Genomic DNA, 27,412 nt, shown 5'->3' with positions numbered 1-27,412 from the left:
TGGGTACGGCCCGTATCACCATTGTAATTGGGCCGTAGAGGTACGCGTGGTATGGACGGTACACACCCCATGAATGCGGGGTACGGTTCCTATCACACGTACCCGTACGGCACCAGTACATTTGGGATACAAGGCGTACACACGCCACGAATGTTGTCCTACGGCCTGGTGCAGCATTGGACCCAGCAGTGGACAGACATGTGAGGGGTGGGTGCACAGGACTCCCAGCAGTGGCCTGCAATATGAGGGGTGAGTGCATATCACTCCCAGCAGTGGACAGACATGTGAGGGGTGGATGCAGAGGACTCCCAGCAGTGGACAGAGACATGGGGGTGGGTGCAGAGGACTCCCAGCAGTGGCCTGCAATATGAGGGGTGGGTGCATATCACTCCCAGCAGTGGACAGACATGTGAGGGGTGGGTGCATAGGATTCCCAGCAGTGGACAGACATGTGAGGGGTGGGTGCAGAGGACTCCCAGCAGTGGCCTGCAATATGAGGGGTGGGTGCATATCACTCCCAGCAGTGGACAGACATGTGAGGGGTGGGTGCACAGGACTCCCAGCAGTGGACAGAGACATGGGGGTGGGTGCAGAGGACTCCCAGCAGTGGCCTGCAATATGAGGGGTGGGTGCATATTACTCCCAGCAGTGGACAGACATGTGAGGGGTGGGTGCACAGGACTCCCAGCAGTGGACAGAGACATGGGGGTGGGTGCAGAGGACTCCCAGCAGTGGACAGACATGTGAGGGGTGGGTGCAGATCACTCCCAGCAGTGGACAAACATGTGAGGGGTGGGTGCACAGGACTCCCAGCAGTGGCCTGCAATATGAGGGGTGGGTGCATATCACTCCCAGCAGTGAACAGTCATGTGAGGGGTGGGTGCACAGGACTCCCAGCAGTGAACAGAGACATGGGGGTGGGTTCAGAGGACTCCCAACAGTGGCCTGCAATATGAGGGGTGGGTGCATATCACTCCTGGCAGTAAACAGACATGTGAGGGGTGGGTGCACAGGACTCCCAGCAGTGGACAGAGACATGGGGGTGGGTGCAGAGGACTCCCAGCAGTGTCCTGCAATATGAGGGGTGGGTGCATATCACTCCCAGCAGTGGACAGACATGTGAGGGGTGGGTGCACAGGCCTCCCAGCAGTGGACAGAGACATGGGGGTGGGTGCAGAGGACTCCCAGCAGTGGCCTGCAATATGAGGGGGGGGGTGCACAGGACTCCCAGCAGTGGCCTGCAATATGAGGGGTGGGTGCATATCACTCCCAGCAGTGGACAGACATGTGAGGGGTGGGTGCACAGGACTCCCAGCAGTGGCCTGCAATATGAGGGGTGGGTGCACAGGACTCCCAGCAGTGCCCTGCAATATGAGGGGTGGGTGCATATCACTCCCAGCAGTGGACAGACATGTGAGGGGTGGGTGCAGAGGACACCCAGCAGTGGACAGAGACATGGGGGTGGGTGCAGAGGACTCCCAGCAGTGGACAGAGACATGGGGGTGGGTGCAGAGGACTCCCAGCAGTGGACAGAGACATGGGGGTGGGTGCAGATCACTCCCAGCAGTGGACAGACATGTGAGGGGTGGGTGCACAGGACTCCCAGCAGTGGCCTGCAATATGAGGGGTGGGAGCATATCACTCCCAGCAGTGGACAGACATGTGAGGGGTGGGTGCACAGAACTCCCAGCAATGGACAGAGACATGGGGGTGGGTGCAGAGGACTCCCAGCAGTGGCCTGCAATATGAGGGGTGGGTGCATATCACTCCCAGCAGTGGACAGACATGTGAGGGGTGGGTGCAGAGGACTCCCAGCAGTGGACAGAGACATGGGTGGGTGTACATCATTATCAGATGACCACAACTCCATGGGTGTATGTACGCATCCCTAACTTTGGACAATGATGATAGTGCCATAACACCACATCACTGACAGCAGTGTCCCACTCCCAGGAGGATGGATGTCTTTCCCCCACTGCATGACACACCACATGTGGGTGTGAGGACAAATAACACATGCATACCCACCCCTGGCGGATGCAGCACAATACACACACTGACATCATGCCACAAGACTGTATAGTCATGTCACTGCCTACTAAACTAAGAGAGCCAAAGGGAACCCGCACTGTCACGCACAGCCCAGGACTGATAGGAATGTTCAGGTGCTGGGCCAGCCACCAAGATGTTGTCCCTCATGGAAGGACTAGGGTGGAGTTGCTACAGATACAATGCCCACAATCGTGAGTCAGGTGCCCAAATACCCTGCAGAAAAAGTACCATATGTGTGCTAGGCCGGGAGTACACACATGCATAGTGCTGAAAAGGGAGCATTTCTCCATGAAGGCATTTCAACATACTCAATACACAAGTACAGTGTGTTAGAAGGCGACCTCAGAGGGGCCCGGAGGGGGCCATGACTGTCCTGAGACCCACCCTCGAGGTATCGTAGCCGGGCACTGGCGGGAGACTCCTCAGGGGAGAAATCTCGTATCTAGGATCGTACACTCGGCACCACACGACAAAGAGACACCACACCGAGAGATCTTAAGAATAAATCTTTATCAGATCGGAGTTGTAGGATCTTTATGATCAGCAAGGCAAATATATACAAGTGGAGCGCGGGCTCACAAAGTCTTGGAGGGGGGGTAGGAGGTAGCGGGACAGTCTTTGGGGATATGGATCAGATGCAGGAGCGTACGCGGCGCACAGCTCACAATCCTCGAGCTGGGGGATACGCTTGTCGTCGTGGGGTCCGGTGGGACCAAGAGAGTCTGTGGGAGCCGCGAGTCACTCAGCAGGGCTCAGGTACAAGTTCGGAGGTCTTACGATCTTCAGGGAGCCACGAGTTACTCAGCAAGGCTCAAGCACGAGTTCGGAGGTCTTACGATCTTCAGGGAGCCGCGAGTCACTCAGCAGGGCTCAAGCACAAGTTCGGAGGTCTTACGATCTTCAGGGAGCCGCGAGTCACTCAGCAGGGCTCAGGTGTTTCCAAGGCGAATCTGCCGGACAGTCCCAGAGCACCCCTTGTTATAGGGCGACTCCTCTTTGATGTCCGGACTCTGTGCAGGCAGGGGTCTTGTCACCTGGGGGTCGCTTGTTGGGGTTTCCTGCCATTGTCCTTTGATCCTTTCAGGGCCGGGTCGGGAGGAGTCCCAGACACCCAGCAGGCGTGGAGCCAGCCCTCGGGGAGGCCGGCGGGTCGATCGAAACCCACCTTCCCAGGGAAGCGCAGAGGTGTGATGGAAACTGCTCCTCCCTTTCTCATCCCATGGGGAGCGCATTGTCCTCCAGCCGGAGTGGAGCCTCTAGGCCAGGGTCGCGCTGGGGCCGGGCGGCCATCTTGGTGCATTAAGTGGGCACGCGGGCCCGGTGTGGCCGAAAGGAGGACGGCCACGGACGGGGAAGTCCGGGTCGGGTGTGTGTGTTCTGGTGGGAAGGATCGGCTAGGCCGTGGGCTCGGGGGCTGGTGTGAGGTGCAGGGGTCAGGTCTGGCTATGTTACGAGGGCCGGGTCTAACACGCGTCCCCCCCCAGCTGAAAGCCGGAGAGAACTACCCATCCTCTTGGGGGTTCTCTTCGCTGAGGCGGAAGAACCGGGAGAGGCCATCGGCGTTGGCGTGGTCCGTACCAGGGCGATGTTCCACGGTGAAATCCATCCCCTGGAGGGAGATTGACCACCGCAGTAGCTTGGGGTTTTCTCCTCGCATCTGCATGAGCCATCGCAAGGGGCGATGGTCGGTTTGGACCTTGAAATGGGTGCTGAACAGGTAAGGGCGTAACTTCTTGAGGGCCCAGACTACGGCGAACGCCTCGTGCTCAATGGTGCTCCATCTCTGTTCCCTGGGCAACAGCCTTCGGCTGAGGAAGGCTACGGGCTGGTCTAGGCCTTGGTCATTCACCTGGGAGAGGACTGCCCCGATGCCATGCTCGGAGGCATCAGTTTGTACCACAAACTCCTTGGAGTAGTCGGGGGCCTGGAGGACGGGGGCAGTGCACATGGCCGCTTTCAGGGCATCGAACGCCTCTTGGCAGGCAGGGGACCACTGCACTTTCTTGGGCTGTTTCTTGGACGTGAGTCCCGTGAGGGGACCGACCAGGCTGCCGTAATTCCGGATGAATCTCCGGTAGTAGCCCGTGAGGCCCAGAAAGGCTCGGACCTCCGTTTGGGTAGTGGGGGGTTCCCAGGCTAGGATGGCGTCGGTTTTGGGCTGTAGAGGGGTGACCTGCCCGCTTCCAACCTGGTGCCCCAGGTAGGTTACCGAACCTTGCCCAATCTGGCACTTGCTGGCTTTCACGGTGAGGCCTGCCTGGTGCAGGGCGGTCAGCACCCTCCGGAGGTGCTGGAGGTGCTCACTCCATTCAGAGCTAAAAACTGCGATATCGTCGAGATATGCAGCACTGAATTTTTCCAGCCCGGCCAGGACTCTATTTACCAGTCGCTGGAAGGTGGCCGGGGCATTTTTCATCCCGAAGGGCATCACGCGAAAGCGATAGTGCCCATCCGGGGTGGAGAAGGCGGACCGCTCCTTGGCTCCTTCTGTGAGCGCAATTTGCCAGTAGCCTCAGGTGAGATCGAAGGTGCTGAGGAACCTAGCAGCCCCGAGCCAGTCAATGAGCTCGTCGGCTCGGGGAATGGGGTGGGCATCGGCTCGGGTGACTTCATTGAGTCCCCGGTAGTCCACGCTGAAGCGGAGTTCTGGGGCGACACCGGGGGCAGCGGTATTTGGGACCAGGACCACGGGGCTGGCCCAGGGGCTGTCTGAGGGTTCGATCACTCCTAGGGTCAACATTTTCGAGACCTCGGCTTGAATACAGGACCGGACCCGATCAGGGACTCGGTAGGCTCGGTGTCTCACCGGTGGGCTGTCCCCGGTATCCACGTCATGGACACACCAGTCGGTGACTTTGGGGACCAGGGAGAAGAGGTCAGAAAACTGCCCTAGGAGCTGGCGGCAATCCTCACGTTGCTGGGGAGTGAGGGATGGGGAGAGGTTCACTCCCTCTACGGAGCCGTCCTTCTCTTTGGTGCACAGGAGATCAGGGAGAGGATCCGACTCCTCCTCGGACCCGTCATCAGTGGCCAGTAGGAGGCTCAGCTCCGTCCGCACAAAGTGGGGCTTGAGGCGGTTCACGTGGAGGACCCGGAGGGGGTCCCGGGGTGACTGGACGTCCACCAAGTACGTGACCTGGCTCTTCCGCTCAACCACTTTGAAAGGCCCGGTCCATTTATCCTGGAGGGCGCAGGGTTTCACGGGGGCCATGACCCATACCTGCTGGCCCGGCTGAAACTCGACCAGAGTGGCGTTCTGGTCGTACCAGCGCTTCATCTCCTCCTGGCTCGCCTCCAGGTTGGCCTCGGCCATCTCTCGGAACCTCCTAGTCTGGTTTCGGAGGGTCAGGACGTAACGGAACACATCTCGGGGGGGCCTCGGGTCGCCGCCTCCCACCCTTCCTTGACCAGGCTGAGGGGGACGGGGTGTCCGTAGAGTAACTCAAAGGGGCTGAACCCCAAGGATTTCTGGGGAACTTCTCGGTAGGCGAATAGGAGGCATGGGAGCAGGACGTCCCACTTACGCCGGAGGGGCTCTTCCAAGCCCGCGATCATCCCCTTCAGAGTCCGGTTAAACCGCTCTACCAGGCCGTTTCCTTGGGGGTGGTATGGGGTGGTGAATGTATAGGACACCCCGCATTGTTGCCATAAGGACTTCATGTATCGGGAGATAAAGTTGGTACCGCGATCGCTCACGACCTCGCGGGGAAAACCCATGCGGGAGAAGATTCCCATCAACGCCCGGCCCACCACGGGGGCTGTGACGGTGCGCAGGGGGATGGCTTCAGGGTATCGGGTGGCATGATCCACCAGGACGAGGATAAAACGGTGCCCTTGGGAGGTTGGGGGGTCCAGAGGCCCCACGATGTCGATCCGGACCCGCTCAAAAGGGGTACTGACGACAGGGAAGGGTTGGAGGGGAGCCTTGCGCTTTCCTCCGCTCTTCCCACTGGCCTGGCACGTGGGACAGGACTTGCAGTGGGCTTCTACATCTGCTTTCATTCTGGGCCAGTAGAAGTGAGTCACGAGGCGACTGTAGGTTTTGTCCTGGCCCAAGTGGCCTGCGAGGGGAACGTCGTGGGCCAAGCCCAGGAGGAGGTTTCGGAAGCGTAGTGGTACCACCAGCACCCGGCCGGACCCTAGCTCCACCGACTTCTGCTCGCTGTACAAAAGGTCATTCTCCCAATACACCCGGTGCGTCCCAGTCTGGTCGCCTGCGGCCTGGGCCTCTGCCTGTTGCCGGGGCCCGACCAGGGAAGGACAGGTAGCCTGCTCTTGGCAGAACTCCTCTCGGGAGGGGCCCCCCTCGTGGCGCCACTGGGCCAATTCGGGCAGATAGCCTAACTCGGTGACCTGGGCGGAGTCGGAAGGCGGGGGTTCGTCACTGGCGACCGACCCTTCTGGTGGGGGGATGTGGCGACCCTCGGCGGGGACCATCCTATCTTCAGTGGTCGGGGCGTCGTCGACTTCCCTCAGGGGGGTCAGTCGGGCCGCCATGGATCGAGTGGTGGCGCACACCCACTCAGGGAGGCACATCATCCCTAGGTGGGTCTTGCGCTCGACTTGTTTCCAGGGGGAACTTTCCAGGTCGTTCCCCAGGAGACAGTCGACTGGCTGGGAGGTTCTCACTGCGACTTTCAGTTTACCGACCACCCCTCCCCACTCAAAAGGCACCAGGGCTACCTTACATAGGCTTTCCGTGTTGTCGGCGGAAATGACCGGGCAAAAGACGTTGGGGAGGACCTGGTCTTCGTGGACTAAATGACTGAGGACACCGGTGATGCTGGCCCCGGTGTCACGGAGGGCTTCTACTTGGTGGCCATTGATCGTTACGAGCTGCCCATATTTCTTCGTGTTGGAGGGCAGGAGGCTTCCAGGGACCATTTCTCTATCTCCTAAGGATACTAGGGCCATGGCTGCGGGTTCCCACTCTTCGGTCTCCTCAACCTCCTCCCCCAGTGCTACATTGGCTATCTGTCTAGCGGGGGGTGCTGCCTGGGTGGTGTGTGGGGCCATGGGGCATTCAGGGTCATTGGCGTAATGCCCGGGCTTCTGACAACGGAAACAAGTGATGGTCACCCGGTGCCCCCGTCTCAGGGGGGGCCGGATACAGCTGGTGGGGGTGCCGGGAAAGGCGGAGGTTGGGACTTCGGGGGACTAGACTGGGACTCTCTCTGCCCTCCCTGGTTTCCCCCCCCCTCTCTGGCGGGGTGGTCCCTGACTGGCTCGGGGGTACTCTCCTACAGGGCCCCGGGAGACCCGGGTGTTGGTCCAGCGATCCGCCTCGATGGCCAGCTTTCTCGGATCCGTGAGCTTGCTGTCGAGCAGATGCTGGCGCAGTTCCACAAAGCAGTTCGCAGCCAGGTGTTCCCACAACATAAGGTCTGTTAGTTCGTCCAGGGTGGTTACCTTGCTGCCCTTGATCCACCCATCGAAGGCGCGGCTGAAGAAATTCACATACTCCACCCAGGTGGTACCCGGGATCTTCCTGCAGTCCCGGAACCGCTGGCGGTACATCTCCGGGGTGAGGCCATACCTTGTGAGGAGGGCCGCTTTCATGTGGTCATAGGAGGTCTGCATGGAGGTTGGTAGGTCGAGCAGGGTGTCTCTCCCTTCGCTCAGGAATCGTCCCCACAACCCGGCCCCCCAATCCTTCTGCGGGACCCGATGGGAGGTCATGGTGACCTCGTAGGCCCGGAACCACTGTTGAATGTCATCGTTTTTGTAATATTCTTTGACCACATCCTTGGGGATGTGGACCTTCTGCTCCGCCGGGGAGGCCGCCTCTCGGTTCCCCGGGGACCGCGCTTCTTCGCTTTTTGCTTTCAGCTCCATTTCCTTCAAGCTGCGTTCATGTTCCAGTTGAAGTCTCCATCCTTCGTGTTCCCGTTGGAGTTTCTTCTCTTCTAGTTCTCCCTGCACTCGCAGCTGTTCCACCGCTAGCTTTTTCTCGGCTAATTTCAACTCGCCCTCAATTTTGAGTTTGGCTAATTCGAGTTCGTGATGGCGACTTCTTTCTCTGTCTGCGAGTTTCTCCGGGGATAGGCCCCCGTCTGGTACGAAGCCTCGCACCTGGTTGCTGCTGCGTTCTCCTTGGGAGGGTCCAGCTTCGTCGTGGAGCTCCCCAGCTCCTTCTGGGCGGGAGGCTCCAGAATCCACCCAAGCTTTCAGTGCCTTTTGCATATCTTCTTTGGTGTTGAGACCAGTGGTAGCGATTTTGAGTTCCTTACAGAATTGCTTCAGTTCTTTGTGTGTGTACTCTTCCAGCTGTTCCACCTGGAACACGGTACTGGTGTCGTTTTCTGTGAGAACCACGGCGTTTCCTTCTGCCATCTTTGTCGGTAGTGCGTCAGCCGTTCACGGTACGATCTCTAGATTATGGGCCCGAATCCCGTCGCTTGCCACCAATGTTAGAAGGCGACCTCAGAGGGGCCCGGAGGGGGCCCTGACTGTCCTGAGACCCACCCTCGAGGTATCGTAGCCGGGCACTGGCGGGAGACTCCTCAGGGGAGAAATCTCGTATCTAGGATCGTGCACTCGGCACCACACGACAAATAGACACCACACCGAGAGTTCTTAAGAATAAATCTTTATCAGATCGGAGTTGTAGGATCTTTATGATCAGCAAGGCAAATATATACAAGTGGAGCGCGGGCTCACAAAGTCTTGGAGGGGGGGTAGGAGGTAGCGGGACAGTCTTTGGGGATATGGATCAGATGCAGGAGCGTACCCGGCGCACAGCTCACAAGCTTGTCGTCGTGGGGACCGGCAGGACCAAGAGAGTCTGTGGGAGCCGCGAGTCACTCAGCAGGGCTCAGGTACAAGTTCGGAGGTCTTACGATCTTCAGGGAGCCACGAGTCACTCAGCAAGGCTCAAGCATGAGTTCGGAGGTCTTACGATCTTCAGGGAGCCGCGAGTCACTCAGCAGGGCTCAAGCACAAGTTCGGAGGTCTTACGATCTTCAGGGAGCCGCGAGTCACTCAGCAGGGCTCAGGTGTTTCCAAGGCGAATCTGCCGGACAGTCCCAGAGCACCCCTTGTTATAGGGCGACTCCTCTTTGATGTCCGGAGTCTGTGCAGGCAGGGGTCTTGTCACCTGGGGGTCGCTTGTTGGGGTTTCCTGCCATTGTCCTTTGATCCTTTCAGGGCCGGGTCGGGAGGAGTCCCAGACACCCAGTAGGCGTGGAGCCAGCCCTCGGGGAGGCCGGCGGGTCGATCGAAACCCACCTTCCCAGGGAAGCGCAGAGGTGTGATGGAAACTGCTCCTCCCTTTCTCATCCCAAGGGGAGCGTGATGTCCTCCAGCCGGAGTGGCGCCTCTAGGCCAGGGTCGCGCTGGGGCCGGGCGGCCATCTTGGTGCATGAAGTGGGCACGCGGGCCCGGTGTGGCCGAAAGGAGGAAGGCCACGGACGGGGAAGTCCGGGTCGGGTGTGTGTGTTCTGGTAGGAAGGATCGGCAAGGCCGTGGGCTCGGGGGCTGGTGTGAGGTGCAGGGGTCAGGTCTGGCTATGTTACGAGGGCCGGGTCTAACACAGTGACTAGCAAGGATGGCACAGACGATGCAGCCGGAGACATTGCTGAGCAGGCATGGCCATAGTTGAAGGGATCTGTCACCAACAAAGGAAATCTAGACACAGGTCAGCACAACAATTGTGCAACTCTTTGCAGGGAAGATGTCAGGTGCCACAGAGGAAGGAACACTCCTTGGGACAATGTCTCAAAAACCAAATAACACACACTAACAATGATTCTTTGCAGAGACCTTGTGATGGCACGCAGATACCATAGTCCACCTCATGACCATCAGAGTAGGACATTTCTCAGAACCATAACACATTACAAAAACACCAACTCCAGGAGCCTCAGCACCAACATCAATACCTGAAATGCAATAGTGTTCAAAGTAAAAATAAAATGCTTTATTCAGCATAAAAAACAAATAATGGAATGACACTATATACAAAGGCCAATGGCCAGTCCATAATAGAAGTCCTTGGGGGGACACATGGGCACGCGTCTCCCCTAGCTTGCCTGCACATTGGAACCCTCAGGTTCGTCGACCGGGGGGGGGGGGGCATCATGTGGGGAAGGACCAGGCACCGCAGGGACAGGAGGGGGAAGGGCAGGTGTGGTGGGTGCAGGGGTGGATGTCTCCACCACAGGGGGTGGGGCAGCGACAAAAGTGGATGTGAACACGTCGCTGCACACTGCTGCCAGGGCGTCCAGGGTAAGCCCTGCACTGGAAGAAACACCAGGGCCAACGGAGGGGGGGTGGCCGAGGGATGGGGGCAGCGTTCTTGGGGGAGGGGTGGGACTTGACTACCTTGCCCGGGGACTTCCACGCCCGCTTGCGGGGTGGTGTCACAGTGGGGATGATGGGCACCTCACCCATGTCGACCTCTTCGGGTGTCAGTTTGGCAGGGGAGCCAAGGGGAGTGCTTTTGGAGGGACTGGGTTGTGAGGCCTGCGGACTCAGACTGTGGCTGTGTGTATGTCTTTTTGCCCCATACCCAGTGGGTGTGCCTACATCCCCCTGAGTGTGCGTGACAGGAGGTGTGCGCTTGCCATTACTTGGTGGTGTGCTGCCTGTGTCTGGTGGGGTGCGTGCTTGGGAATGTCTGGGTGTGCATGGGACAGGTATGGGAGAGGGAAGTGTGGATGGGGCTGGGGTAGGGGGGGATGAATCGCTGCAGGAGACTCACTGCTGCCGTCAGTGAAGAGTCCCTGGACCGCAGGAACCTGCGTTGTTCAGACATCGATGCTGACATGCCCTCCATGAACGACACCATCTGTGTCAGCAGTGTGGTGTGGCCATGGAGGACAGTCAGCACCGATGCCTGCCCAACCTGCAACTGCTGCAGTATGTCCACAGACTCTGCACTGAGGGTAGCAGGGGTGACAGGGGCAGGGGGTGCGGTTCCTGTCCCGAAGGAGACATGGTGGTGCCCTGCACGGACAGAAGGGACCGGAGCAACTGGGAGAGCGGTGATGGGAATGGAGGAGGCGGTGACAGATGTTGGGCTGCTGCCAGGTGTTGTATCAGCCTCCGCCCCCTCGATGAGGTCAGCCTCGGACCCGTCTGCGTCGTAGTTGGAATCGCCACCAGACAGGTCCTCTGACTGACTCCCATCACCCTCCGTGCCACTGGCTCCCGCAGACTCGCCAGCACTGGTGGCCCTGGTGCTGGGTCCCTCATCCAGGTCCGTGCAGGTGTCTCCCTCGGTTTCCAATGATGATGCTGTGGGCAAGGTAAAGCTACAGAAAAACATCAGTCACCTGTATACATCTGACACATTAGTACAAAAACAATAGGTCACAGTGCATATCAGGCAATGCATCATGAGTAACAGCTAGATTACTCCGCACATATGTAAGCCCTGTACTCCCCAATTGGTAGATCCACCATGCCACTTGGACACAAGGAACAATAGGACACATCAGCCCAAAACTTGAATGAGATAACACTGAGGAGCTAGTGTCTGGGAACAGGTGAGCACAGCAATACAGTGAAGTGATGCCACCTCTTGTTTACCCTAAAAGAAAAAGTAGTGGTGCACCCAAGGCAAAGTAACACACCTCAATACCAAAGGTGTCCCTACACTCAGAGACCTGTAAGTACTTTGGAACACAAAAGGAAAAAAAGTAGGTCCCTTGGGAATCACAATACTTGACACAATCGACATGGTCAGAATGTGGGAATGTGCCATTTTGTGGTCAGAACACACGTGCCTTCATAACAGATGGCTCCCAAGGAGGTGCACACAAAACTACATTTACCCAGTCATTGAAGAAGCTGGCACCCTTCTTTAAAGAAGCCACTGTTAGAAAGAAATGTTGTTGCAGAAAGTACATATACATGGGCACACGGAGGGCTTGATGATTTGACACTCGTAAGTTGGTATCACCAACAACCAAGGACTTACCCAATTTCCACAACACTGGGGGAACATGTATATGTATAATCTGAAAAACAGTCTCATTATAACAGTGCCTTCTTTAAAATTGTGCCAGCGTGTTCCCTGAAAGTGTAAAGGTGCTTTGTTGTGCACTTCCTTGGGAGATATCTGTCATGCAGGCACATTATTGTTCTTAACAACAAAACATCAAACTAAAGCATAGAAAAAGACCTGTTGACAAGTGTTGTGAGTGCCAAGGTACAATACCTTGTGACTAACAACTTGAATTATGTCAGTTGTCACATGGCCATCCGTTACCTGATGACACATTTTCAAACACATCTGACCCACTGCCTGTCATGTGGAGTGGCACTCATGTCCAAACCCAGGACAATGCATGAACTAATGGGCCTGCTATTGTGTTGTAAAAAGGCATACCTGCACTGAGGTGACACCCCCATGGCAAGCCAGAATGTCCACACTGATGTCAGCACACAAACACCAAACTACGTAGCATCTGGACCACACACTGGTGCCAAAAATGTATGAGCAGGAATCGTGTATTTAAACAACTGACACATGCTGCAAAGCACAAACATTAAACCCTGCACAACATCACTGGGTCACTGCACGTTGAGTCTCTGTCCAGCCAATTATCACACACAGGTCAGACCTGGCAAGGAGACAGGAGGTCTGGCCATGTAGGGCTCGCCCGCACAAATCCCCCATACCTGAGACAATGTGATTGAGACAGATCAAGAAGTGACACCTCTTAATCAGGCTTAACAAAAATGTGCAGCAAGAATTCCTAAATGTACTCCACATCACCTCGTGAGGCTGCCAACACATATTTGTGACAAACAACCATTGACAGATGGTTGTGAATAGACACACAGGCACTGCCCAGTGTGAGTATGCACAAGCCAAATGGGGTCTCCCAGTCCAGTGGACACATGTAGCACACTTTGGATAAATACAAATGAGGCAAGGGAACAATGCCACAGAGGCAAACATATGCTGAACACACTGAGAATGGACACAGTGTTGGATGACACACATGATCACGAGGCAAAGGTGTCTCAGGGGACTGTAGTGGGCACACTGCTGTTCCTGGAATGATCTGACTGTAACATGAGCAACCGTCCTGGCACTATGCATATCTCCCACTCATGTACATCATGTCTGAGGCCACAACATTGGTCATGCATGCTGCAAGTGTGTTCATTTGAAACCTCACACTCCCATGTTGAGACTCATCATCAGTGCCAACAAATATGGACCCCCAACAGAGTGAACAGGACAGGGCACAGGCAAGGTAACAACACATGTCACAGACCACCCTCCCACATGATGCAGAAAGCAATTTGCACTTGGATCAACTGGCAGGCTAGATGACCATGTGCAATTGTGATTACACACAGACCAGGGGACACATGTCAAGCAGGGGAAGGGACGAATAAGAGCACCGGTTGACTTTGGGGAACAGAATATTCACTGCACATATAAACCCTGGCAGTGTATGCAGGCTACAGAGCACTTCCAAAAGCTGGGGACACACAACACAACAAACAGACAGGTACCTACCCCCTCCTTGCTGCTGTCCCTCCTGTAACTGCCTATCCAGGTCAGGGAAGACTACTGCCAGGACACGCATCATGTGGGTGGTCAGGCGTCGGCGCCCGCCGTGTGGGCGTGGAGGTGACAGCCCCACGTCCAGCACCGGATGTCCTGCCATCGTTTTCTGACTTGGGCTAGCCGCCGACTGCGGCCCCCCGCCACTCTCACGGCCGTGACGATCTGCTTCCAGATTCCCCCCTTCTCGTAGGCAGTTACCTGTGAGGATGACAAAGTGAGACAACATCACTACACCTGCTCCATGTCACAGAGACACACATTTGAACATCGATGATATGTTGAACAGGGCATAGGATGCTGCCAAGGAAAAGCATCTTAGTCATATAGACATTGGCCTCTGTGGAAGCCCCAATGCACTACATGGCATTGAAACTACACAGGTGGCAGGAGGGGTGCGACACACTCCCTGATCATGGCACACACTGTGCATCACATGCAACACCAGGCTGATGGACAGCACCTCAAAGCAGTTACATGCCCCAGCCCACTGACGCAACCTCAGCAGAGTACACAGACACACACAGGCACAGATCAATCACCTGCCATTGGCAACAGCGGATGCATACCTCACTCTGCACATGTGCCACTTGCCTGTGGGATGTCACAGGTGTTGGGCTAGCTCAGCAAGTCAGACACACAGCACGGCTTACTTCTCACATCAGATGAGTAGAACTGTTGCCTCCTCCATGCAGCAGTGGTGCAACACTTCACATAGACACTCACCAACATGACAAGGAACTTTCACACACATCAAGGTCCAGGAGGGCGTACACATCACTTGGACACTCTCACCACAGCTCCACTCAACTCATACACATCTGTGGGTACAGTCACCTGTCACACTGGTGGGACCACTGAATCACCTCAGGACAATAGCCCAAAAATGCCACTAAGGATTTGCCAGGCTGAATGTGTCATGCACTATGCAGTGAATATCACAGTAAGCACAATGCAAGTGAGGCGTGCACACAGGAACTACTTCATGCTCTGCATGACAGACATAAGCCTTGCCCCCCCCTGGGACCCACTCTAAACCACATTGCATGTCTGTCACACCTGGGCACAATGCCAGAAGTGACAGTCACAAAAAAGGTGCACAGTCAAAGGTAGTGGGGTAGCACCCACCTGCTCCCCTGGTCTCCCATACAGGCTGGGGTACTGTGGGAGGAAGACATTCAGCAAGGTCTCATTCTCCTCAAGTGTGAATGGCTTGGCCCTCTCGACAGTCCGCGACATGGTGCCAGAGGAAGCACAGACAGCAGCAGTGTGGTTGACAGGAAAGTTGTGCAGGCAAGTGCCCTCTCATGGGTTCTGGCTGACTTATATCTGTCTTGCTGGGGGCTTTCATGTACAGGAGTACAGAGTGATTGGTCAGACTCATTTGCATCCTACGTTTCCTCCAATCCCTTTAAACATACACCAATGACATAAATTTGCATGGTTCAAATTTTGAGCATCATAACAAGGCAAACACCACTTTGCAACATTGTAATTTTTGGCCCAACTGACTTTTCAAGCCCACATGATGGCCACATTGCAACTGAAATCTCTGTATCCATGACTACCAGCATGCATTTTGGGCCTAATACTTGTCCCCTAAGTATTTTTTGAATCCAAAAAACATGTACGGTGCATTTCACACGTACCCGTACACGTACGGCACCACTACAATAGTGATACGGACCGTACACACGCTCTGAGAGCCTGTGTACGGTCCGTATCACTGTAGTAGTGGTGCCGAAGGAGTACGCGTGTGTGTACGGCCCGTACCACGCATACTCCTACGGCACCACTACTATAGTGATACGGACCGTACACACGCTCTGAAAGCGTGTGTACGGTTTGTATCACTATAGTAGTGGTGCCGTAGGAGTACGCGTGTGTGTACGGCCCATACCACGCGTACTCCTACGGCACCACTACTATAGGGATATGGACCGTACACACACTCTGAGAGTGTGTGTACGGCCCGTACCACGATTACTCCTACGGCACCACTACTATAGTGATACGGACCATACACACGACGTGTGTACGGTCCGTAACACGCTTACACCTACGGCACAACCACAATAGTGATACGGACCGTACACACGCTTTGAGAGCATGTGTACGGCCCGTACCACGCGTACTCCTATGGCACCACTACTATAGTGATACGGACCGTACAAACAACGTGTGTACGGTCCGTAACACGCGTACACCTACGGCACAACCACAATAGTGATACGGACCATACACACGCTCCGAGAGCGTGTGTACGGCCCGTACCACGCGTACTCCTACGGCACCACTACTATAGTGATACAGACCGTACACACGACATGTGTACGGTCCGTAACACGCGTACACCTATGGCACAACCACAATAGTGATACGGACCGTACACACACTCTGAGAGCGTGTGTACGGCCCATACCATGCGTACTCCTACAGCACCACTACTATAGTGACACGGGCCGTACACACGACGTGTGTACGGTCCGTAATGTGCGTACACCTATGGCACAACCACAATAGTGATACAGACCGTACACACGCTCTGAGAGCGTGTGTACGGTGCGTTTCACACACTTACACTGGTGATAGGAGGCGCACACGAAAGGAATGGAGGTCTCCGACTCGCACAAGGCTGTACATCAAGTCATTGTCACTGCAGACTTCCATGTGCAGGGCCTAGGTGTGTCAGGCAGTGATACTGCACATGTCTCCTCATGTAGTTGCACAATTGATGTGTGATGACCTGTGTACACATGTCATGTGTGATGGGGCACTATGTGGCACACTTCCCCTTCACACTTTGCACATGTGTGCCTGTAGTACAAACGTGTCAAGCACAGCATCAGTGGTATGGCACTGTCACCACCACCCGCAACTGTCCCCTGATGCCAGGGACAGGGAGACTAACAACTGTTATTTCACAATCAGCGTGCCCCGATGTGACTATGTCATGTGTGTGTCATGTGTTCCCATGAGCTTGCTGTTAGTGTTCCGTCAACTACATCTGCTGTTGCTGCATCCAACATGTGTCTGTGTGGAGATGGGCATGGCACACATCTACGCACACCATGCCACATGTGGATTCCCACGTAAGCAGGGTCTGTATGCATCGGACATGATATTTTCACATTAGGACATATCTGCCTCGTCTCAATGTCTGTGTTTTCTGTTTTCACGTGTACCCCTTCATTGCAATGTGTTGGATCTGTACATTTGACATTCCATGTGACCTGTGCGTCTAGCTTGCCGTCAGCTGTCTGTATGAGATGACATCCTTTAAATGCAGCTATGTGGATGTATGTCACTCCTGTGATGTCTCTGGCTCTTCACTCAGACTGGCCCCCAGCTCGTTTCAGGGCATGTCATGTACACTTGCCAATCATCGGGTGTATCTGGCTTTTCGTAGGAGTATCACCAAGCTAGCATACGTGTCCTGGATGTATTGCAGACACCAGACTCTGTATTTAGCAGATGGTAGTAGTAGTTGAGCATGTGCTCTGTTCATTGACATTGATTTTGTCATGCTCTCAATCTTCGTCATTCATCCCAATTTTCTACAGGGCACCGCCTGTCCCCCGACCAATGCCAGACTTGCATGCCATGAGGGAAAGTGCCTGCATCCGACGTTACAGATTCACTCAACAGTTGATTGAGGACTTGACCGCCAAGGTGGCACCACACCTCCAACCGCGACACAGGTATCCTACTGCACTGACCCCCAAGATGAAGGTGATGGCAGCCCTACATTTTTTTGCCACAGGTACGTTTCAATTCACCATAGCTGATGTTGGTGGCATGTCACAGACAATGTTCAGCCGTGTCCTGCGTGATGTTTTGGCAGCCATGTTGGAGCACCTTGATGAATTCATCCATTTTCCAACTCCTGAGGAGTTGACAGGTGTCAAGGGTGATTTCTATGCCCTGGGAGGGATGCCCCATGTCATTGGGTCCATTGATGGGACACATGTGGCTTTGGTACCACCACAGGCACAGGAGGTAGCCTATTGCAACCCTAAACATTACCACTCTATAAATGCCCTTGTGGTCTGTCTTGCTAACATGCTGATTTCCCATGTCTGTGCACGTTTTCCAGGGTCAGCACACGATGCCTACATCATGAGGCGTAGCAGGGTGCCACAAATGATGCTGCGGCTGCTCAACGAACGAGATTGTCTTGTTGGTGGGTATACTCTGTTTGTCCTGTGTGTTGCTGTATCTTTGGGTCTTACGGCATCTCCTGACCCACTTATTTACATGATGTTTCCATGTAGGGGACTCTGGCTATCCCAACATGCCATGGCTGATGACGCCTCTCCGCAACCCAAGATCAGCTGCAGATCACCGGTACAACAATGCACACGGGCAGACCAGGCGAGTGATTGAGAGGACGTTTGGCCTCCTGAAGAGCCGATTCCGGTGCCTTCACAAGACAGGCGGGTCCCTCCCATATGCACCGGTGAAGGTCTGCAAAATCTTCCTCATGTGCTGCATGCTGCACAACATGGCAGTGGAGAAGGCAGTGCCACTCATCCTGGAGCAGGATGAGCAGGAACATCCACCCGTGGAGGATGAAGGGCTTGGTCACGAGGCAAGTGATGAGGAGGAGGAGGAGGAGGATATCCGGAGTCAGCTCATATGCAACTTCTTCTCATAATGGTGAGTCCCTGGGTCTGAGTGTGCACACTTGTAGCCTTGGGTGACATGTGTTGCAATGTGTGTGTCCAGCTGACTGTATGCTAAGTGACTTAGATGTGTGTTCTGATGTGTCACTCGAGTGATGATGTCATTCCGCACATTTTAGCTGAGACACTTTCTTTTAAATTTGCATGGGGACAACATTGTTCATGTTTAGTATATTACCATGTATGCGGAGAAAAATCATTTAGCTGACTTCTTGTGTGTCTGTCATTCCCAGGTTCTTGCGCATGTTGTCTGCTCGTGTCTTCGTTGTCCTCCTGCTATTCCTCATGAGTATTGCGACGTGTTCTGAATCAGCGTTCCATGCACGGACATGGGGAAATGTCATTTTGGGTAAGGATTGCAGCAAGGCATTTTGGGGGTGGTACGTGTTTGGAATGTGTGGGGACTGCTTCTTTGCATGTTGTGTTACCTTGCATACATGTCGACTCACCATGGGGCACATAACATGTAGCATGACTCCTATGAATTGACAGTCACCCTTCGTGACAGTCATCTGTAATGGTTTTTGGATTCTGATGAAGGCATCAATTTTTTTTTTTAAACAAACTTTATTGCAAGTTTATTACGACAAGACAAAATACAATACATTACAGTGATCACTGCAGGGTGGGACATACCTAAACAAATCTCTCTCCCCAGGGCCCCTGTCAAGCCCCCCTGATCAGGTTCCAGTATATCGGTGCCCCTCTATCATCCCCTCGATAAGACAGGGCCGTTCCCAGATCTCTCCATGCTTCTACCCCGCTTTGCGCTGATGAAGGCATCAATGTGTGTAAAACTTCCCTCTAAAAAATACGGGATGCTACGGTTGGACATAGTGTGGGACATCCCCATGACAGGCTCAATGGGGAATTGCAGCCTCTTTGTGTGCAGCAGGAGGTGTTTGGCTCATCCCCTTAACTTGTGTGCCAGTTCATTTGGATTTACAACATCCGTGTTGTGAAGGGGGTGTCCAGCGTAGGTCCCACATGTTCAGTCAAATGAGCTGTGAGTCTGTTCATATTGATGCATTTCCCTTAGTGTGAGCTTGAGTAATAAAGGTGTTCTTCACCCTCCGAAGTGCCTCATCTCTGTCAATGCAGGTCTCTTGCCACTTTGCATGCGTCATCTCAGGCATAGTTTTCAGAGATTGTGCATATGAGTGTATGTGTAGTTCTGCAACATGCATGCAGTTCTTCATGGCTAATAATCTCTATTGTGCATGAAGTCCATGGTTGTGTATGTATTTGGGCAGGTTGCTCCCACCAACGGGCCGTCAACGCCTGCTGAGGGTGGGTCTCCTGTGCGCAGCTCGGCCTTCTGTTTCCTGATCCTGTGTCAATCATCTTTGGTGATTGTTCATCCATTTTCTCTGGGTGAGCCATCAGTAACCTGACACTCCTTCTTTTACATACGCCTGTTGCAGTTGTCCTTTCTGACATCCTTGTCTTTGTGTGCTACTTTCGGCCTAGTTTCCAGTACATGCCGGCTGCTGCTGCGGGTCCTGCGGCAAGGGCCCACCAAGTTCCCAGATTCTGCAACCCACATGCCTCCAAGATGCTCCTCCCTTCCTCCCTCCACCCATTCATTAGGCTGTCATCAGACTGTTGCGGCCACGCGGTGCCAAAGGCAGGACCGTCAGCGCATGCAACGTGCACATTGCGCAACCCTCATGTCCTTGCATGACCCACATCACACAACAGTCTCATGTTGCAGCCACCCTCCAAGCAATGTCCAAGCGAAAATCAACCGCCTGATCTCAGGCATATCCTAGGTGCACACACCACACCTTCGCATGCTGAGTGTGCAACTCCAACTGCCTACACAGCGCTGCCCCGCCTTCCAGGCCCTGTCACACCAACCAGGTCATGTCCCTCCTACTCCACACCGCCTCCGTCCACCAGCACGCCATTGGACTCTGTTACCTCCTCAACACGACAGGCCCACACATCACCTTCATGACAGTGACCAGGATGAAAGCATCCTCAGCACACTACTTCTTCATTGCCATCTCAGACAGATACAAGAGCACCCGCAGGGACGGCACTAACAATCCCGGAGGATGAATTGATATCTATTCCCAAGTACGCACTCAGGGTCACTAATCCGGTTTAGCACAAACCCCCTGCAAACCCTCAGAGTAACACTCATCTACAGATCTCCATGCCTACATCCACAATTCCGCAAAGCCATCAACACGTCCATCGTCACGCACGCCCTCACATCCACAGGATACATGTGGCTGTGGGCCAGGAACTTCTGGCTGGATGAGAACCACACCAGCATCCATCATTGGTCCATCCACATTAGCATCCACGTCTCCGATGGGCAACACACTGCTACACACCCCGCTACCAATCCCCCAAAGATGCTTGATGTAAGTCAACGCAGACATGCTGTGTGGGAGACTGGAATCAACACCACCGCCACACCCTGCAACCTCATACACTGGATCAGCAACTGATCCAACAATCTAGCCATGTTGACGGACTTTCCTGTGATGCACATTGTTGGACAGGCCTCACAGACGGCTCGCGCCCTCCCCGCTCGACAAGGCCAGGACTCCGGGCCACCTGGCATAACCCCGCGACCAGCACCTGTACCCTGTCCCCCGACGGACCCTCTGCCCTCGGACCCCTACTCATCACGGGGTCCAGCCCCACCGGCTTTCCCGGCCGGGTCAAGCCGCCATCTTGGACCCTGTACCACGCGGCCGCCTGGCCTCCCCTCGACCCTAACCCCGGGCCTGGCCGGCCCCGACATCCCGGCACCACTATCCACCCAGGAGGTGAGCGGACCACTTGGCAGGTCAATGGGAGACCGAAGTGTCAAGGGCTCTCCCCCGCCAGGTGCCGATCGCTCCCAGCTCCCCCAGGCACTGGCTCCACCCCCTGCTGGGTGTCTGGACACCTTCATCCCGGACCCTCCGACCTCCAAGTGCGAGGGTCCGGACATCAAAGGGCACCAGCCCTATAACTGAGGCAGCTCCGGAGCAGGAAGGCAGTTGTATCCTGGAGTCGAGAGACACCGAGTGAACTCAACCCTGACGGTCTACTGGCGCTGCCGTAGCCCGCTCTTGTGAACCATCGTCCTGCCTGCTGGTGCTGCCGCGGCCTTCTGCAACCTTCATCTTCCTGGGACCTGCTGGCGCTGCCGCGGCCCGTTGTACCGACCATCCTCACCGGGACCTGCTGGCGCTGCCGCGGCCCTCTGCAACCTTCATCTTCCTGGGACCTGCTGGCGCTGCCGCGGCCCGTTGTAACGACCATCCTCACCGGGACCTGCTGGCGCTGCCGCGGACCGTTCATCTTCCAGGGACCTGCTGGCGCTGCCGCGGCCCGTTGTATCGACCATCCGCACCGGGACCTGCTGGCGCTGCCGCGGCCCATACCACCTAACCACCAAGCTCGAGGATTGTGAGCTCATCACCATCTCATCCGAATTACCTGATTGGTAAATAGACTGTCCCGCTACCCCCTTCCCTACCTTACGAGACTCTAATCGAGGGGACCCCTGAGTCCAGACCTCCTTGTACCATTTTACCGTACCTTAAATAAGTGCCTATAAAGATCACTGAACCTTATCCGGGTGTGGTATTTGTCTGTGGGGGGGAAGTTACTTGTCTGTACGATCGCTTGAGACGGCTCTCCCCGGAGACCTCTCCTCCTGACCCCGGCCGACCCTCCCGGTCCGTCTACCTTTTCTAACATTGGTGGCCAGCGGCGGGATCCGAATCAACGCGTAATCGTACAGAGAGTAGCTCACCCCACGACAAAGCACGATGTCGACCAAAGATAGCAGCTCCACCGAGAAGTTCCAAATGGAGAAACTAGAGGAGTACAACCACCGCGAACTGAGACAATTTTGCATAGAACTTGGCATTGCTACCACTGGCCTGAGTACCAAGGATGACCTAAAGCACGCCCTTGAGTCGTGGACAGAAACGGGGGTCGCAAGACCCTCCGACCAAAGCAGCGTCACACCAGACCAAAACAGCGTTACACCAGAGGGGAACGCCACGACTCCCGAGGAGCGGGGAACGGGCCTCTCACCGGAGGAGATACGAGAAAGAGACAGAGCCAGACTGCACGAATTAGAGATGGCACGACTCAAGATGGATGGGGAGCTCAAGTTAGCTGAACAGAAACTCAACCTCGAGCATATGCGGATTCGAGAGGAGCGAGAAGAAAAACAGAGACAGAGAGAGCTGGAAGAGAAAAAGATAACGCTCGAGCACGAGCGCCAATTGGCAGAGATAGAACTGCGCAAACAGCATAAGGACTTGGGGGTGCCTGAAAGACCACACACCCCGGGACCAACTGAGAAAAAAGTTCACATCCCCAAGGATGTGGTCCGCGAGTATGTCCGAGAAGACGACATACAACAATGGTTTAAGGCCTATGAGATCGCAATGACCTCCCACCGGATCGACCGGAGTGATTGGGGAGCCGGACTTTGGGGGAGATTTATCAACGAGGGTCGCGATGCCCTGCTGCAGCTCCCCGATCACCAAATGTCGTCCTACGACCACATGAAGGCTGCCCTCCTCAACCGCTACGGCCTCACGCCCGAGATGTACCGCCAGAGGTTCAGGGATTGCACCCGGATCCCAGGTACCACTTGGGTGGAATACGTGAACTATTTCAGCCGGGCCTTCGAGGGTTGGATCAAGGGAAGTCAGGTCACCACCTACGAACAGCTCTTCAACCTCATGGTATGGGAACACCTGTCAAACAACTGCTTCGTCGAGCTCCGGCAGCACCTACTCGACAGTAAGCTGACTGACCCCCGGCAGCTCGCCGCCGAAGCTGACCGGTGGGAGAGCACCCGAGTGGGCCGGAAAGGGCCACACGACCAGAACAGAAGCAACCAAGGCCAGCACCGTCCTCGGGGAGGAGGAGGAGGCCAGGGGCGGGGGAGAGACGCCTTACCAGCAACAACCGTGGCCAGCACCCCGCCGCCGGCCGGCCGGGGCAACCCCCCGTTGCGGCCTGGGTACCGAGCCAACGTCACGTGCCACAGATGCCAGCGACTAGGCCACTACGCCAACGATCCGAACTGCCCGCTGAACCAAACGCCCAAGCCCCGCCAGGTAGCTGCCGCTGCCCTGGGGGAGGAGCAGTCGTTGGAGGGTCCCGAGGAGTGTGAGCCGGACCAGCAAGGGTGGGAACCGGCCGCCATGGTCCTGGCATGCTTAGGGGGAAGAGACATGGTTCCGCGGGCTCCCCTACCCGCCAACACCAGGAAATACGGTCAGTGGGTGACCATTAATGGACAGAGAGCTGAGGCCTTGCGCGACACCGGCGCCAGCGTGACGGCCGTCCGCTGTCACCTGGTGAAGCCCGAGCAGATCTTGCCGAACATTCTCTGCCCCGTCCGCTCGGCAGATAACTCTGAAAGCATGTGCAAGATGGCCTGCGTCCCGTTTGAATGGGGAGGGGTCTCCGGCCTACTGAAAGTGACGGTCCGGGACGATGCCCCCGTGGACTGCCTCCTGGGGAATGACCTCGAGAGTTCCCCGTGGGCCACCGTCGAGAGAAGAGAGCACTTGGGGATGCTGGGCCTCCCGGACTGGGCCTGCATAACCACCCGATCCATGGCCGGCCGGGCCGCCCCCCGATCAGAAGAAACCGAATGGCCGGCACCTCCGCCCCCGGTTGCCCCCGTAGAGGACAACGGCGAGGCCGACCTCCCAGACCCGGCCCCCGAAGAAAACGCGCAACCCCAGGACCTTCCGGATCTGGCTCAGTGGCGGCAAGAAGGGGGGCCCACCCAAGAACAGTTCCGCCAGGAGCAAAAGACCTGTCCCTCCCTCGAGGGACTTCGCCAACAAGCCAGCACCCAAGCCGCCGGGGACACCACCGGAACCCACTGGGTCTACTGGGATAACGACCTGCTCTACAGCGAGCAAAGAATCGCCGAGCTGGGGGCCAGTCGAGTTCTGGTGGTACCGCTCCGCTTCCGAGACTTTCTACTCAACCTAGCCCACGATGTCCCCCTGGCTGGGCACCTGGGCCAAGATAAAACGTACAGTCGACTGGTGACCCACTTTTTCTGGCCAAAAATGAGGAATGACGTCCTGAACCACTGCCGATCGTGCCCCACATGCCAAGCAAGCGGGAAGAGTGGCCGGAAGCTTAAGGCTCCTCTACAACCCTTCCCGGTGGTCACCACCCCGTTCGAGAGGGTGGGGATAGACATTGTGGGGCCGCTGGACCCTCGCACGGCACAAGGACACAGGTTCATCTTGGTACTAGTGGACCATGCCACCCGCTATCCCGAGGCGGTGCCCCTACGGACCGTGACCGCTCCAGTGGTTGGCCGGGCCCTGATGGGGATCTTCTCCCGGGTAGGCTTCCCCCGAGAAGTCGTCAGCGACCGAGGTACGAACTTCATATCGAAGTACATGAAGTCCCTCTGGCAACAATGCGGGGTCACATACAGATTCACGACCCCCTATCACCCCCAAGGAAACGGACTAGTGGAGCGGTTCAACCGCACTCTCAAAGGGATGATTGGGGGATTGGAAGAGCCTCTCCGTCACCAGTGGGATGTACTGCTCCCGTGCCTCCTCTTCGCCTACCGAGAAGTACCCCAGAAGTCCCTCGGCTTTAGCCCCTTTGAACTCCTATACGGACACCCTGTGCGAGGGCCCCTCAGCCTCGTGAAGGAGGGCTGGGAGTTGGCCCCCCTAACGACCCCTCCAGACGTCTTCAAATACCTCCTGGCCTTACGAAACCAGACCCGGCGCTTCAGGGAGATTGCCAAGGCGAACCTCGAGGCCAGCCAGGAAGACATGAAGAGGTGGTATGACCACAATGCCTCCTCCGTGGAATTCGAGCCGGGGCAGCAAGTATGGGTAATGTCCCCCACCGAACCGTGTGCCCTGCAAGATAAGTGGACGGGGCCCTTCAAAGTGGTCGAGCGCAAAAGCCCCGTCACTTATCTCATCGACCTGGGGACCTCCCGGAACCCCCTTCGGGTCCTCCACACCAACCGGCTCAAACCGCACTTTGTGCGCTCCGAACTAAGCCTCTTGATGGCTACGGACAGTGGCACAGAAGAAGACTCCGAGCCCCTCCCGGATCTCCTGAAGACTCAAGAGAAGGACGGGTCCGTGGATGGGGTCCGGCTCTCTGACGCCCTCACTACGGAGCAACGACAGGACTGCCGGGACCTCCTGCTGCAGTTCGCTGCCCTGTTCTCCCTCACCCCCGGGGTCACCCCCTGGTGTTTGCACGACGTAGACACCGGGGACAGTCCCCCTGTCCGGCACCGGGCCTACCGCGTACCAGATCGGGTACGGGCCTGCATACAGGAGGAAGTGGCCAAGATGCTCATGATCGGGGTCATCGAGCCCTCGGACAGTCCCTGGGCCAGTCCGGTCGTACTAGTCCCCAAAGCCGCTGCCCCCGGCACCGCACCTGAACTGAGATTCTGCGTCGACTACCGGGGCTTGAACGCTGTCACCCGGACCGACGCTCATCCCATCCCCCGAGCAGACGAGCTGATCGACCGGCTGGGGGCCGCCCGCTACCTTAGTATCTTCGACCTAACGGCGGGCTACTGGCAAATCGGCCTCACACCCAGGGCTCAGGAACGGTCGGCCTTCTCCACCCCCGATGGCCACTATCAATTTAAGGTCATGCCCTTTGGCATGAAGAATGCCCCCGCCACGTTCCAACGCCTTGTGAACCAGGTCTTGGCGGGGCTTGAAGAATTCAGCGCTGCCTACCTGGACGATATCGCTGTGTACAGCCGCCACTGGTCCGACCACCTCCGTCACCTCCAAGAGGTCCTACAAGCCCTCCAGCGGGCCGGCCTCACCATTAAGGCCGGCAAGTGCCAGATTGGCCAAGGGTCTGTGACCTACCTTGGGCACCAAGTGGGGAGCGGGCTGGTGGCCCCCCTACAACTTAAGATTGCTGCCATCCAGTCCTGGCAGCCCCCCGTCACCCAGACCGAGGTCCGAGCCTTCTTGGGGCTCACCGGCTACTACCGGCGGTTCGTGAAGGAATACGGCAGCATCGTGGGGCCCCTCACGGGTCTCACATCCAAGAACCAGCCAAAGCGGGTCAATTGGACTCCTGACTGTCAAGCGGCCTTCGAGGAGCTGAAGGCCGCCCTGTGCACCGCCCCGGTGCTCCAGGCCCCCGATTACAGTCGGGAGTTTGTGGTGCAGACCGACGCCTCCGACCACGGCATCGGAGCCGTCCTCTCTCAGTTGAACCCCGAAGGTCAGGACCAGCCGGTGGCCTTCATCAGTCGACGTCTCCTGGCCCGAGAACAGCGTTGGAGCACCATCGAGAGGGAAGCCTTCGCAGTGGTGTGGGCCCTCAAAAAGCTCCGGCCCTATCTCTTCGGTACCCACTTCCGGGTACAGACCGACCATCGACCCCTGCAATGGCTGATGCAGATGCGGGGGGAGAACCCAAAACTCTTGCGCTGGTCCATTTCCCTGCAGGGAATGGACTTCACTGTGGAGCACCGACCGGGCCGAGACCACGCCAACGCGGATGGCCTGTCCCGCTTTTTCCGCCTCGACGAAGAGAGTCCCCAAGGGGATGGGTGACTCTCCCCGCCTTCAGCTGGGGGGGACGCATGTTGGACAGGCCTCACAGACGGCTCGCGCCCTCCCCGCTCGACAAGGCCAGGACTCCGGGCCACCTGGCATAACCCCGCGACCAGCACCTGTACCCTGTCCCCCGACGGACCCTCTGCCCTCGGACCCCTACTCATCACGGGGTCCAGCCCCACCGGCTTTCCCGGCCGGGTCAAGCCGCCATCTTGGACCCTGTACCACGCGGCCGCCTGGCCTCCCCTCGACCCTAACCCCGGGCCTGGCCGGCCCCGACATCCCGGCACCACTATCCACCCAGGAGGTGAGCGGACCACTTGGCAGGTCAATGGGAGACCGAAGTGTCAAGGGCTCTCCCCCGCCAGGTGCCGATCGCTCCCAGCTCCCCCAGGCACTGGCTCCACCCCCTGCTGGGTGTCTGGACACCTTCATCCCGGACCCTCCGACCTCCAAGTGCGAGGGTCCGGACATCAAAGGGCACCAGCCCTATAACTGAGGCAGCTCCGGAGCAGGAAGGCAGTTGTATCCTGGAGTCGAGAGACACCGAGTGAACTCAACCCTGACGGTCTACT

The sequence above is a fragment of the Triturus cristatus genome, chromosome 2_2 (genome assembly GCF_964204655.1).
Source record: "Triturus cristatus chromosome 2_2, aTriCri1.1, whole genome shotgun sequence".
Classification (NCBI taxonomy): Eukaryota; Metazoa; Chordata; class Amphibia; order Caudata; family Salamandridae; genus Triturus; species Triturus cristatus.
This window is presented reverse-complemented; position numbering follows the sequence as displayed.